At 40.0% G+C, this 15,461-nt stretch overlaps 1 protein-coding gene across 1 annotated transcript in view; it reads left to right on the forward strand.

The window, feature by feature from the left end:
* The window catches only part of DCHS1 (dachsous cadherin-related 1), a 63,714-nt gene that overhangs the window by 26,359 nt on the left and 21,894 nt on the right, over positions 1-15,461 (forward strand). The gene's annotated exons all lie outside the window — the stretch shown is intronic.

Raw genomic sequence — 15,461 nt, forward strand, 5'->3', positions numbered from 1 at the left:
AAGGAGGGAGAGCAGTGAGGGGGTTTTCATGGTGTAGTTGTCTAAGGAATTGGTAAGGAGGGCAAGGACTAGTGGGGTGCTGTGTGAGGGTACAGAGCACAGGTCATAGTCAAGAGTGGTTGCAGAGACAGGAATGGTGAGATGACAGTTTTGTCTTTGCTCGAGAGCTCCCCGGAGAGCAACATGGGCTGGCAGCAGAGTCCCAACGGAGCAGAAGCTGATGATAGGAGGTATTGCTTTGGAGATATTATTCCAAGATCTGTTTATGTGCTGTCTGGCCATCTGTACCTGGAGGGCTGTGAGTCAGGTATCCTAAAAATAAAAGGATAAGCTGAGGAGGACCCATTTGGAGATGATGTGAGAAGAGAGTATGGAGGACCATTCAGGTGCAGGAAGTGAACCATCTTGGTCTAGGTATACATTGCCATCAGAATAGCCTAACACTGCTGGGATGGTGGCAAGGCCTTGCATTGAAGTCCAGCATTAGCCCCACCAATGGATGTCTTGCTGTGTTTTAAAATGTCTGTTGGATTGAATTGAATGGAGTCAGCAGAGTACAATAGGTAGAGGGCTGAATATGAACTCAGGAAGACGTATGTTCAAATCCTCCTCTCCCTGTAAAACTTATTAGCTATGTGGCCATGGCATAACTCCTTTCCTTATTTGTAAAATGAGTATAATAATACCAGTATTTCCTACTTTGTGGGCTTGTAGGGAAGTTCAGTGAGATGATGGACGTAAAACATTTTGCAGCTGTTTATCTATGGAGAGGAATGAGCAAGAAGTGAAACTAACCAGCCAGCATCCCCAAGATGTTTATGGTGAAGGCACAGACCAGCCAGGAGGGCTGGACCTGTCAGCAGATGTGCCTCATTCATGGCAACTTAAGTTCTTCAGTGATGTCTTCTATCTTATGTGACATCTTATATCTTATGTGATATAAGGCTTTGAATGGCCCACATGCCTGAAACTAGGCTCTCCTGTAGCACTATCTATCAGGCATCTCTGGACTAGCATATAGATGTGGGTACAGATGCGGGTGTCGGTTGACTTTCCTTCAGGTGCAGAGGTCTCAGCAGTGTGGAGCTCAGATAGCTAGGTCCAGAAGTCAGTGCCTTGTGCCTGCTGCTGGTGGAGCAGATCCAGGAGCCCATCCTCAGCCTAACAGCTGTAGCATCTGTGGGCTGTGGGAATACCTGCCGGAGGTGAGGGGTGGGGGCGGAAACAGCTCAGGTGAGGGCTCAACTTCTAGTTTTTATGTGACAGGGTATCTGTTCATCAGTTATTGAGTCCCTGGATGAGGTAGCCAACAAAGTTAATTCTGCTTAAAGATAATCAGATATTGGCAAAAAACCGATGTGAGGTGCAGCCTGGAGGTGCTCTAGACTCTTAAAGCAACATGGGTCATTTAGGTCCTCATGATAATCCACAGCTCTTTATTCTTTCTTGAGAAACTGCTGAGGTCTGAAAGAGAGAGAGAGAGAGAGAGAGAGAGAGAGAGAGAGAGAGGCACAGCCGGGCAGCAGAGTGGATAGAGTGTTCAGCCTGGAGTCATGAAGACCTGAAGTCAAATCTGGCCTCAGACCCTTACTAACTGTGTGACCCTGGACAAGTCACTTGACCTCTATAGCCTCAGTTTCCTCGACTGTTAAATGGGGAAAATAATAGCACCTACCTCCCAGGATTGTTGTGAGGAGCAAATGAGATAACATATGTAAAGCTCCTTGCAAGCCTTAAAGTACTATTTAAATACTAGTTAGCTAGCTGGAGGGACAAGAAGACCAGATGAGCACCTCCTGACTGTTCTTTTCTAGGAATTCCTGCAGTCACAGTCTCAGGGTTGGACAGTGAATAGCCTCAGTGCTCCCAGAGCTAGTTTGGTAGAGCAGTCATAAAGTTCTGGATCAGCAGTGCTAAAAACATCCCTGATGTCTCTGACCCAAAAGGGAGTTGCAACTTGGGGTCTGGTGGCATAGGGTCACTCCAGGAAGCACAGGGTGGTGGCCTTCCCTGGGTTCTATTCAGTGTCTAGATAAGACCCTACCAACAGAGTGAAAACCACTAGAAAGTGAGCACAGCAAATTATGCTCAGGCTACTTTGCCATGCCTCTCAGGGGTGTGAGCTCCTGGATCACTGGTCCAGGCAAGAACAGTCTGATCAGAGAGTCTCACTTACCATCAGTGATTTGAGGGGTTTCAAGGGCACTTGGTTTCACTGTATGAACTGGATCCATAAAATTCCAAGAGGCTCTGTCATTCATCCACATGAGGATTCACAGAACCTAGTGATCAAATGAGAACCACCTATTTATCGAGCACTTTGTAAACCTTAGAGTGTCAAATATTATTGGGCACTTTGGTCTTCAGGGTCTGGGTAAGGGTCAGGAAGAGATTTTTGCAAGAGCTTCAGGGCACCCAGGAGTCACAGAGAGAAGGGAGACTTCTTCTCAAATGAATGAAAGAAAAAGCATCTATCAATGAACTACATCTGAGAGGTAGCATTCCAAGCCAGGAGGAAGTCTACATGAAGCAGGGTCAGCAAAATCCAATGGAGAGACATGAACGAAGCATTGGCAACTCAAAGAATTGATGCAAGCCATAAGCCTGAAATAGCTTCATTGTGTGGCAGCGACAAGCTAGCCATACCCTTTCCTCCTCACTGCACTGTAGCCGTACACCTGTGGGCCTACAGAGTTACTAAAAATCATAGTTCTTAGGCCATCTAGGAATGTTGACTTCACCATCGTTGTTCTGTGTGGATCTTTGGGCAGTGACCAAGCAGTTGTGACCTGCTACTGGGGGAGCAGAATTTCAAGCATGTGGACCAGACTCACAGAACCTCTGGCTGAAAGAGACCCAAGAGGGCATGTAGTCCAACCCTACAGAACTGAAAATTCTCTCTACAACACCCACAAGCACAAGTAACAGGAAGAGAACTAGCTCTTGAGGAAGCCCATGCCACTTTGGGACAGCTAGAGTCGTTAATGGTTTAGTTTTCCCTTCATGAAACCAAAACCTGTCTCTGTGACTTCCACTTATTGCTACTTATAATACTTTAAACGAAGTCTGACGAAGGCGGAGCACAACGGAATTATCACTTCCCTATTTCTGCACACTATGCTTCTATTAATGTAGCATAAAGTTCTGTTAGGTTTTATTTTTTGGGTGGGAGGGGTGCTAAGTCATACTATTGACTTCTGTTGAGCTTGAGGTCCACTAAGCTCTCCAAATCTTTTTCATATGTTCTGAAGCCTAGCTATGCCTCCCCCATCCTAAAATATACTATACTACAGCTTATTTTTTTGAACCCAGGCATGGGACTCCATACAACAAATATAGTCAACATGTACCTATAACCTACAAGTTGGCACACTACTGGAGGAACAAAATTTCAAGTGCGTTGGCCTTCTTACAGACTCACAAAATTTCAGAGCTGAAAAGGACTTCAGAAGGCATATAGTCCAACTCTACTAGCCTAGGAATTCTCTCTGAAACATCCCCATCAAGCAGTCATCTAGCCTCCAGAAATGGGGCTAGCTATTTAGCTCCTGAAGCAACGCTTTCTAGTTTTCTAATTATTTTAATTGTTAGAATGTTTTTTTAACTTAAATGGAGTAAAAATCTGATTGAACTTATATTTCACTAAGTCCATAAACCTTTTTCATTTAACTACTGCCTAACCATGCTTCCCCCATCTTTTATTTGTGTAGTCCTTTTTTTAACCCAAGTATAGGAATTGGTTTAAAAACAGAAAATATAGTCAACAATCACCAATGACATAGCAGCTGACACACTTCTAAGTATTTGCTATGTGCCAAGCACTGTGCTAAGTGCTAAGGATACAAAGAAAGGCAAAGACACTCTTCCTTGACTTAAGGAGCTCACAGTCTAAAGGTGGGGGGACCACGTGTAAATCACTAGGGAATCCAGGCTCTATACAGAGAAGGTAGAAGGTGATCTCAGAAGGAGAGGCTGTAGCAGCCTGAGTATCCAGGAAAGTGCCTGCAGAAAGTCATATTGGATATGAAAGTTCTATCCCAGAGGCTCATTATGGCATGGAGGTAACTGAGTTCTCAGAGGCTATGCCAGAAGATCACAGACCATGGTAAGTTCTACCAAGTAAGAGAAGCTTTGAGAATGGTCCAAACAGATTATCTACTGTCCTATAACCTGAATAGCTAAGTACAAAGAGGTTCATCATCAGCCGTTTAGCCATGAAGGGATGAATTCTTTGGGCCTGGCAACCCATGGAACAGATAACAATACAAAATGGCCCTAAGCTCTAAACAAACTCCCTTCCTTCTTCCCTCCATTCCTTCCTTCCTTCTGTCCTTCTGCCCTTCTTTCCTCTTTCTCTCTTTCTTTCTCTTTGTCTAGGCTGGATCTCCCTATCTCACCCAGGCTGGAAGTACGGCAGCTGCTCATGGACCCAATAACACTATTAATTGGCACAGGACCTTTAACCTGGCGGTTTCCAACCTGGGTCCCTTTGCTGTTTCGTAGGCAGCCTGGTGGCCCCAGCTCGTGGGACCTCACCATATCGGTGCTGAACTTAGTGCCAACATATGATGGGCTTTAGCCCTACTGTAGTTCAGAACTCCTGAGTTCGAGCAAATCCATCTAACTCCACCTCCCCGATAGCAGTAATTACTATGCCTGGTTCCTTTCTGTTTCCACATTGATGATGGTAGACTGGTGGGAAAGAGATCATAGGATTATAGCTCCAGAGCTGGAAGAGATACCTCAAAGGTCAATTAGGCCAATCTTTTCATTTTATAGAGGAGGAAGCAAAGGTCCAGGAAGGAAAAAATTAATTGTCATGGGCCACACAAGCAGCCACTGGCAGAGGCAGGAATTGAACCCAAGTCCTGCAAAGGCCATACTCCCTCCATTACACCATCTTGCCAGAGGGAACCAAGAATCACAGATTTCAGACTATCTACAATCATTCATTTAATCTTGCTAGGCAGCCAGGTGGCACAGTGCAGGGCCTAGAGTCAGGAAGATCTGATTTCAAATCCAGCCTCAGATACTAGCTAGCTAGCTGTGTGGCCCTGGGCAAGTCACTTAACCGTGTTTGCTTCAGTTTCCTCATCTGTAAAATGAACTAGAGAAGGAAATAGCAAACCACAAATGGGGTCATAAAAAGTTAGACACAAATGAAACAAGTGAACAGCAAATTCTAAATTTGAATTTTCTGTCCAACATTTAACAAAAAGCCATACTCCTAGAGAAACTGGACCATATCCATATTGACCTTCCTAATATAAATGAATTTGGAAAACCTAAAGGAACTGCAACTAAATGGAAGTTGGAACTATATGGTGGACCAAGAATTTTTCTTAAAAAGGTAAATGAAGGAATGGACAGAATTGGTTTCATCTTGTGCTAAGGACAGAAAGCATCATTTCATGGAACACTTAATCATCTTCCTGTGCTTATTTTGAACATAAACAGAAGGACTATCCATGAAGAAAGCTGCAATTTATTTTCCCCACATTGGTTATAGAAGATGAAGGAGAGAAGTTCCATAAAAAACTTGACAAGACTTTTCAGACCAAGTCAACATACATCTCAGTGACTTCAGTGTGAAGGTGGACCCAGGAGAGGATGGGGGAATTATCTTTGAGTGGGTGTTTCAGAATTGTTAGATGGAAGGGGCCAGAAGTTTATGAATTGCCCAGAGGTTTTAAAAATGCTTGGTTTCCGGAAGAGTTGAAAAGTGATAGCCATGGTAAAGAACAACCAAAGCAAAAACAAACAAACAAATAAATAAATAAGAGGAATAAAAGAAATAAGATTGACTATATGTAAGCACATGGGGATGACTGGTTGCTAATTTAGGAGTAATTTTAGACTCACTTCTCTGTGTGTGATCAAATTATTGACTGGTTGGAGTACGAGCTAAAATGAATATCTCATTGGGGTAGAAATTAGAGGAAGAAGTTCTGTGCAATTGCACTATTTCCTGTCACACTATTTAAATGAGTTGTCAAGTCTGAGAAATGGGAAGTGGCCCTAAGAAGGGACATTGACTCTAGTTGTCATTATTTCTTATAGAGGGTTAATGTATAATAGAAGAAATCTCCACAATGAAGAGAGTAATGGAACCAGGAGACCACATCACAAGTAGATACTTGATCTTGCTAGGCAGCAAGACCTGAAGGTCATGTATAGTGCTGGTTGGAAAGCAGGCTCATTTGTGAGTTACTGTTGATGATGGTGACAAAATGATGGAAGTAGTGTGGCCTCATGGGACAGTTAGGAATAATGAAGAAAGGTTGTGCATTTAGGTGGCTTTGCCTTTGTACCATCTGGACTAGATCATCCCAAGGACATTTATTAGTGGCATTGGAGAGAGGAAGTAGGACAGAACTTCTAAAATTGCTGTTCCAGTCTATTTTCATGATCAGTGGAAGTAGAGCCAACATACTTTGCTCACTGATCCTTTAGTTTTCAGAATGATTTTTACTAATTCACATTCTCACGTACCTTTTAGCACTGACTGTTTCTGTGTTTTCAATCATATTTGCCATCTTGATATGTGTGAGGCAAAAACCAGAGTTGTCTTAGCCATAGAGTTGAAAAGCATCTCCTTCCATTTTCCTCTTGAGAAAAGAGGTAGACCAGTCATATAAGGGCTAAGGATAATAGATGTATTATGGGTGCTGCACTGGCACCCATGAGATATAAAAAGACCAAAATGAATTCCCTCCAGTAAATTGTGTATATGTGCCAAGTATCTGTTGGAGAACATAGGGGAAAAAATCATGCAGGATGAGAATAGGTGGAGATCTGTACCAATGGACGGAATATTCACATTGTGATCATAGATCCATTAAATATCATAATATACATGTCCATGATACTATCGCTTATGTCAGCCATTTTAATAGGATCTGTCGTTTCCTTTTTTTATCATGGAAATTTCCAGAAATAGCTCTCCCCATGAACTTCCCCTTGTTAAAAAAGAAAAATACCTACAAACCAACTGACACATAGTGACCCAATAGTGCCCCCCCAACCCTTCTACCAAAAAGAAGTTAAGTTCCCTTACTTCTTTTCCAGAACCAAGATTGGTCTATACAATTACTCAGTGTTAAGACTTCATTTTAGTGGGGTTTTTAAAATTTTCACCATTTAGCCATTTTGTATATTATCCCCATTTCGCTCTACATCAGCTCATGCAAATCTTTGTTTCTCTGAATTCCAGGTACTTATTTTTATGGTGAAATAATATTTTATTCATATACTAGAATTTGTTCAGCTATTCCCATAGCCCTTGATGGGTAACCACTTTGTTTTCAGATTTTCCACTACCACCAAAAAAAATGATGCTATGAATATTTTGGTATACACTATATCAGGTCTGTTTTTCTGTCTTTGATTTTTCTGCCCCAAGTGCCCAATAGAATCTCTGGGTATGAATGGCTTAGTGACTTTTCTGGAAGGATTCTAAATTTTTTCCCCAGAATGGTTGAGCTTATTCACAATTCCACCAATAGTGTATGGTGTATCCTATCTTTTTATAGCCCTTCTAATATTTCTAATCTAATCTAATAATCTAAATATCTAATATTTCCATATCTTATTATCCTTGCCAATTTGCCCATTAAGAGGTTTTCCACCAATTATGTGTAGGTCATCCCTATTAAATTTCAGAACACTTGTATGCACCGATACAGAGTAAAATGAACAAAACCAAGAGAGTAAAATGAATAGAACCAAGACACAATTTCTACAATATCAACAGTATTGTAGAGATAATCAGCTTTGAAAATCTTAGGAGTTCTGTTCAATACAATGACCAACCACACATCTAAAGAACTTAGGATGAAATAAGCTAAATACCTCTTGCTAAAGAGGTGATAAACTTAGAGTGTAGAGTGTAACGTTTGGGGCGGTGTAGAGGGGGAAGAGAGGTGGCAGGACACAGCTAATTCAGGAATTGGTTTTACTTAACTATACAAGTTCGTAATGGGATTTTTTTTCTTGTTTTCTCATTGGAGATTGGAGGGAGGGGTGAGAGGGAAAGAAGGCATATGTTTATTTAAAAAAAATTGAGGGGCAGCTAGATGGTACTGTGAATACAGCATGAGCCCTGGAGTCAGGAGGACCTGAGTTCAAATCTGGTCTCAAACATTTACTAGCTGTATGACCTTGGGCAAGTCACTTAACCTCTGCCTGACTCAGTTTCCTCAGCAATAAAATGGAGATAATAATAGCACATACTTTCACAATTCTTGTGAGAGGATTAAATAATATTTGTAAAGCACTTAGCACAGTGTCTGACACATAGGAAGCATTTAATAAATGTTTGCTTCCTTCCTTTCTTCCTCCTACACTGGCCCCCCATTAAAAAAGAAAAACAAAACCTTTATAACAAATATGAATAGTCAAGCAAATTGTATTCTGGCATTGGCCATGCCCTCCAAAATACACATCTCAGTCTATTCCCTGAATCCTATCACTTTCGTATGAGGATGTGGGTAATATGCTTCTGGTTGGTCATTGCATTGATCAGAGTTCTTAAGTCTTTCAAAGTTGTTTGTCCTTATAATGTTGTTATTGTATAACTGGTTCCACTCACTTCATTGCATCAGTTCATACAAGTGTTCCCAGGTTTCTCTGAAAGTGTCCCTTTCATTCCTTACAGCACAGTGGTATTCCATTATATTCATTTGTCCAGTCATTCCCAACTGATCTCCATCCCTTTAGTTTCCAATTTTGCCACCGTGAGAAGAGCTGCTATAAGTATTTTGTCCATAGATTCTTCTTTCTTTGATCACTTTGGGATATTGATCTCCAAAAGGTGGTGTTGCCAGATCAAAAGATATACACAATAACCTCGAAGCCATAGTTCTAAATTGCTTTCAGAATAGCTGCAACAATTTGTAACTCTACCAACAGTGCATTAATGTGCCTGTTTTCCTCAAGTCCCCTCCAGCATTTATCATTTTCCTTTTTTGTCAGTTTTGCCAATCTAATGGGTTCAAAGTAGAACCTCAGAATTGCTCTTAATTGCATTTCTCTAATTATTAGTGATTTGGAGTAGTTTTTCCCCCTATTGATGGCTTGGATTCCTTCCTACCTGTTCATGTCTTTTGACGATTTGCCAACTAAGTAATGGCTTTTATTTTTATAATTTGAATCAGTTCCCTGTATATTTGTGAAATGAGGCCATTACCAGAAAAACAATGCAACGTTTCCCCCACCCCCAACTACACTGTTTCCTTTCTATTGTAATTGTGTTGTTTCCGTTTATGCAAAACCTTTTAGATTAAATAATAATTGTCCATTTTGTCTTCTTTGGTTCTCTCTATTCTTTTTTGGTCAAAAACTCTTCCCCTATCCAGAGATCCGACAAGTAATTTCTTCCTTGCTCCTCTAATTAACTTATGGTATCTCCCTTTCTGTCTGTCTTCTGTCTCTTTAGAGTTTATCTTGATATGTGGTGTGAGATGATGCTCTATACCTAGTTTTTACTAGACTGAATTCCAGTTTCCCAACAATTTTTGCTGAGTTCTTACCCCTGTAGTTGGAGTCTTTAGATAAATTAAGCACCGGATTGTGTGTACCTCTCAAGATCTTTTTGGATCCTCACTTCTACCCATATATTATCTCTCTCTCGCGTCATTTTTTTTGTCATCTGCAAATTTAGTCAGTATACCATCAATGCCTTCATATAGCTCAATGATAAAAGATTAAATAGCATAGATTCCTAGGGCATTTTACTAGAGACCTCTCTCCTGGGTCAACATTTCTCCATTACAACAAACTATCTTCTTAACAATGCTATCATCTTGCCCACATTTCTCCATCTTGTCTACAAAGATACTATGACAGAATTTACCAGATGCCCTGTTGAAAGCCAAATACACTGTGTTCATAGCATTCCTCTTATTATCCATTGCAATAAGCCTGTCAAACAAGTAAATGAGGTTAGCCTGGCAGAACCTGATCTTAATTATCCATTCTCACTTGCTGAATTCTCACAACAAACTTTAAAGAATACCCCCAAAAATTTTGCAAAGAATTGAAATCAAAGTGACTTCACCTTATTCTCCTTTTTGAAATTCAGGTCAATATATGCCTCCTGTCCCGTCCTAAGACAGTTCTTCCCTTCTTGGTGTTTTTTTTTCAGAGATCACTTAAAACAGTTTGGCAACCACATGCCCTACTCCTTTCAGTACCCTAGAGTGTTTTCCATCTGGTCCAGGAGATAGGAATTTATTGAAGACACTTAGGTGCTCTCTTCCTTTATTCTCACTTAACTTAGGTTTCAGCTCTCTGTGAACTATTTTGTTTTCTGTCCTTTTCAGTTTGGAGATCATTTCCACTGGTAGAGAAAACAAGAAGAAAGTAATCATTGATTAACTTTGTCTTCTCCTGTTTAGCAATGTTAATGTCTGGGGATGCCAAGCAAAAAGGCAACTAGTTGTCTCTCTAAAGCTCTCTTTAAAAAATGATTAATTGAACTCCTGAACAATAAGAGAATATCAGGATAGTCTCTTGACCCTAGTAATCAGTGGAATGGAGTTGTGGAAGCCAAACACCTGGAGGTTTTTTGGCAAAGTGTATTCAAAGAAGAATTTTATACTTAGTACCGGAGGAAGGAGAGTGTGTGGGAAGAGAGAGAGCAATTACCTAGTTAATCAGTGTGTGCAAATAGTGAGGCTGTGTTGTCATTGGGTGTGAGTGTGTGTTGTGAGTGGGTATGTCATTTGGGCGTGAATGCCTGGGCAATTTGAGAATATTTTGAGGCTTTGAGTGTGGACCTTTTGATGGTTCAAGCTGTCACAATGAACAAACTTCCATTTAGGGAACATAAAAGTCATTAATAATAATAAAACAATTGGTCCTCTTCAAGAACAAAGGATGAATAACAGAGTCATTAATAAGAATGGGATGTGAAGGTGAGCATCACCAGACTGCATCCACCCTCCACGATCAAGCTATACTTGGTGCAAATGTCAATCCCTGTGGAGTAATTCCAAAATTTGCAATCTATAAGGCTGAAACACCAATATCTGATTGGCACCATTTGGAGCCCCCTACATGGGGAAATAGAATACCCAATGTGGTATGAATAGACTCAGAATCAGAGAAAGAGAGTGTATATCAAGTAATGACCATCATCCACCATGAATTCTTTCCTACCTTGCATCTACCTTTTGCACCCAACATCACTAGAAAAGATATTTTTATTGTCCTTAGCATTCACCACCAGCTTTAGATTGTTCCTGGCTTTAGTGTTCCTGACACTGTTTTTTCAGGCCTCTGACACTCTTTTATACTTTTTTAGTCATGCTATAAATCTAAAAAGAAGGTATGCTTTAGATAGAAAGATGACTTGAAGGCTTTCTTCAAAGAAGTAAATAATGTTATTGCTCGAGTTGATTTTATCATGCCCCCAAAGGCAACCAGAAAGAACATTCCATGGCCTAGTTGTCAGTGTTCTTTAGAAGCATAAACAAACAAACCACCATGAGGATAGTTGCAGCTTATGCATCAGTTTTGGTTTTAGAGGATGAAGAAATAGAGAGCTTTGTGAAGAAAGAGCTTGACAAGATTCTCCAAACTAAGTCATAGTATACTTTGAGATCTAGTGTCTTCAGTATGAAGAAGAACACAAATAAGATGGTAAAAAAATGTGCTGAAAATGATTCATTCAGGGGCAAGAAATAGAAGTCAAGTGCTTATATTCAAATCAATTAAATGAAGATCTGTTAAGTACCTACTACAGTTAAGACAGATGCTAGGCACTGAGGCACTGTGCTGTAGAAGATTTGCACTTGTTATTATAATAATAATAATAATAGCTAATGTTTATGTAGCACCTACTATATATATGTGAGGCATTATGCTAAGTACTTTATAAATATCTCATTTTATCCTCACAATAGCTGTGGGAGGTGGATTCTATTATTATCTTCATTTTTACAGGTGAAGAAACCAAGGCAACTAGCTTTAAGTGACTTGCCCAGGGTCACATGGCTAGTAAGTGTCTGAGGCCAGATTTGAACTTAGGTCTTCCTGACTCCAGGTCTGGCTCTCTATTCACTATACCACTTAGTTGCCCCCATATCATAAGAAATTTTCTTCAAAAGAAAGTATTGGAATATGTTGGACATGGTAAGAACAAAATATCATAAAAAACCAAAATTGACTGTGTTTTAAGAGAGAAAATGACTAGTTACCAAATGATCAATTATTTTGAAATTAGTTCTCTACGTTAAGTCAAGTTGAGACAATAAGCATTTATTAAGCACTTACTGTGTGCCAGGCATTGTGCTGAGCACTGGGATACAAAGAAAGGCAAAAAACAAAGTCTGTTCTAATGGAAGAGATAACATGCAAACATGCATCCAAGAGAGAGACAGGTTAAACTGGAGCTGACTGCAGAGGGAAGGGACTAGCACTGAGGGAGACCAGAAAGAGCCTTTTGCAGCAGGTGGCATTTGAAGAAAGCCACAAGGTAAAGTTGAAGGGAGAGAGAATTTCAGGCTTCAGGGGACAGCCAGAGAAAAGATAGATTCGGGAAATGGATGGCCAATCAGTCACTCAACCAGCATTTATTAAGCACCTACTGTGTTCCAGGCACTGTGCGAACTGTTGAGCATACAAAAAAAGGCAAGAAAAACAAAACAAAACAAAACAATTCCTGCTGTCAAAGAGCTCCCAAATCTAACAAGGGAGACAACATGCAATCAATCATGTTCAAACAAGAGATAAAAGGAAATAGGGTACAGTCTCAGAGGGAACATGATCTCACTAGCTGGTTGAAGTAAGATAAAAAAAACCGTCAAATTATAAAGATGATTGATGATAAGAAGGTGACATAGTGAGGGATTTTACTGCTCAAATTCAACCTAACACCTTGAAAAAACAAACAAAAAAAGGAAATTAATAACATGAAAGACTTAAACATCTGTTATCACCATTTTGTAGAGAAGAATGAAAAGCAGCAGCCAGAATAACAAAGCAGAAAGAGACCAGAAATCATCCCAACCCACCAAGGCTTGGTTTCTTTGATAAGCACTGAGAATGATGCTTTAAATCTGATGGATCTGAGAGACTGCCACAGTAAAAACCAGGGAGTTGGACTAGATGATCTCTGAAGTTTTTTCCAGCTCTAAAATCTATAGTTCTATGTTTGTACTCCTCTCTAATGATGCAGAGTGGGATCCTTCCATATTTGCCTATCCCATGTAGCTTTTGTTCAGGTCATTCCATAAAACCTCCACTTGGCATTTACCCAGCATGCTGGGTGGGACTAGCTCTAGATCTTTTCATAGCTGTTGATGTATCCTAATTCTAACTACGTGACTGGCCCATTTTCTTTTCTAGTGATATATTTCTCTGATGACACCTTTTATGCCACTCTTGTTCAACGATTCTAAATGTATAATGCTTTGCAAGCCTCTGATGTCTGACTAGTATATGTCTCTCCAATTCCCTTTTACTGATCCTCAAATTTAATTCTTTGGACACTATGAAGTTCCATGATTTGCAATAAAAAATAATAACATCAGAAGAATATTATTGTTTAAAAAAAGATGAACCTATATTTCACAGGAAAAAAATTATTAGTTTAACTTTGTTCAGTAGCCAACTATACTACATAATGTACTGAATATATCCAAAAGGTGCAAAACACAAGTTTTATGTGAGGCCCAAGGAGGAACAATACTTTGGATGAGTGCACCAGCTTTTGATGTCTTACAGGGCTCAATGTTCTGGTGCCACTCTTGTGGCCTTGTAGCCCGTATCTCTTAAGATTCTCTCTTGACACAAAGTTACACATTGGGAGCTTTTCTCACTCTCTTGGTGTTTAAACTCTGCCTCAGAAACCTAGGATAATGTGTGTGTGTGTGATATTATTGCTTAGTTTGCTGAGATACTCGATTTGCAATGTTACATGGTAAAGTTTTATTTAAGAAGAGGAGACAACAATTGTCTGCATCAGAAAAAAAAGGCTAACGTAAGAGATGATGAATGTTATTTTATATTTCTTCTTTGGAAAAGTTTGTTCACATCTTTTGATGAGAGTTATTGGAGAATGCTTCATTCTTAATGATTGGTATGAGTTCCTTTATATTTTGGGTGTCAGATGTTTATTAGAGATGCCTATTCAATTTTTCTCTCTCAGGCTACATCTTTCTTGTGGCTGTATTTATTTTATTTGTGCAAAAGTTTTGGTTTTAAATAATGTAAGTAGTCTATTTCATCTCACAGTATTTCTTATGTCACAACTAATATGATCTTTTTTTTCATTTTGTGACTTTTTAATATTTAGTTCTTTTGTCTGTTGGGAATTCCTGTGGTATATGGTGTAGGTTGCTATGCTAAACCCATTTTCCTGTTAGATGTCTATCCAGGTTTTTCTAGCATTTCTTGTTGAACAGAAAATACTTTTCCAGCTTAAAAAAATAGAAAGGAAAAGAAATCTTTGAATGAGCTCTTGGAAAGTAAAAGTGAGTCTTTTCCTCTTTGAACTCTTTGGGGTACCTGCTTAGTAATGACATCACTGAGTCAAAGGGTATGCACAATTTAGTGGCTTTGGGGGCATGATTCCACTCTCTTAGCTAACAAACAAGGGAATGAAATATAACATAAGCGTAGGCTGCAAGTGACACTAGGTATGTAGCCCGTGTGACACTTGAGGCACTGTGATAAATAGCCTGTTACCAGCTCATGGGCCACCTTCCTCAAGCTTAGATAAGGTGTCAATATAGTAATTTTCTTTTCCATGTAGCAAATATGCTTAGTCAAGCAAAACAAATCCAAACATTTGCCATGTCCAAAAATGTAAATGTCTGCAGCTTGATCCCATCACGTTTCTGTCAGGAGGTCCTCATCATGAGTCCTCTGGATGACATTTCATCAATCAGCATTCTTAAACTCTTCAAAGTTGTTTTTCTTTACTGTGTTGCTGTTACTGTATCAAATGTTCTCCTGGTTCTGCATTAGTTCATAGAAGTCTACCCAGGTTTTTCTGAAACCATCCTTTTTTGTCATTTCTTACAGTAAAGTAGTATTTCATTACATTACCAGAGACCAGGCAGCCCCCTCCATCCTGGTTTCTCCTCTGTTCCTGTCCCACTCGTAGAAGACAACACCAGTGTTGTCCCCAGGCACACCAGAGGATACTAAAATAAATCTTCCTCTTTGCTGTGAGGGCAAGGGTTCTCTGGTGTCCCTCATCATCATCAAACAAGCAACCAGCATTTGTGAAGCACCTACTAAGTGCTAGGGATACAAATGCAGAAGTGAGACAGTACCTAGCCTCTAGTGAAGCAACATCTAATTTTCATAAGTGCCCACTCCCCTTTTCTGCTGGGGAATGAAGTGTGTGAGAACTGAAGATATATACAATACAGGCCTAAAGGGCCATCCTGGGGGCACAGATTGGACAGTTTAGATCCGGTGAGGACAGTATTGCTTGCACCAGGGAAACT

The sequence above is a fragment of the Trichosurus vulpecula genome, chromosome 2 (genome assembly GCF_011100635.1).
Source record: "Trichosurus vulpecula isolate mTriVul1 chromosome 2, mTriVul1.pri, whole genome shotgun sequence".
In the NCBI taxonomy this organism is placed as follows: domain Eukaryota; kingdom Metazoa; phylum Chordata; class Mammalia; order Diprotodontia; family Phalangeridae; genus Trichosurus; species Trichosurus vulpecula.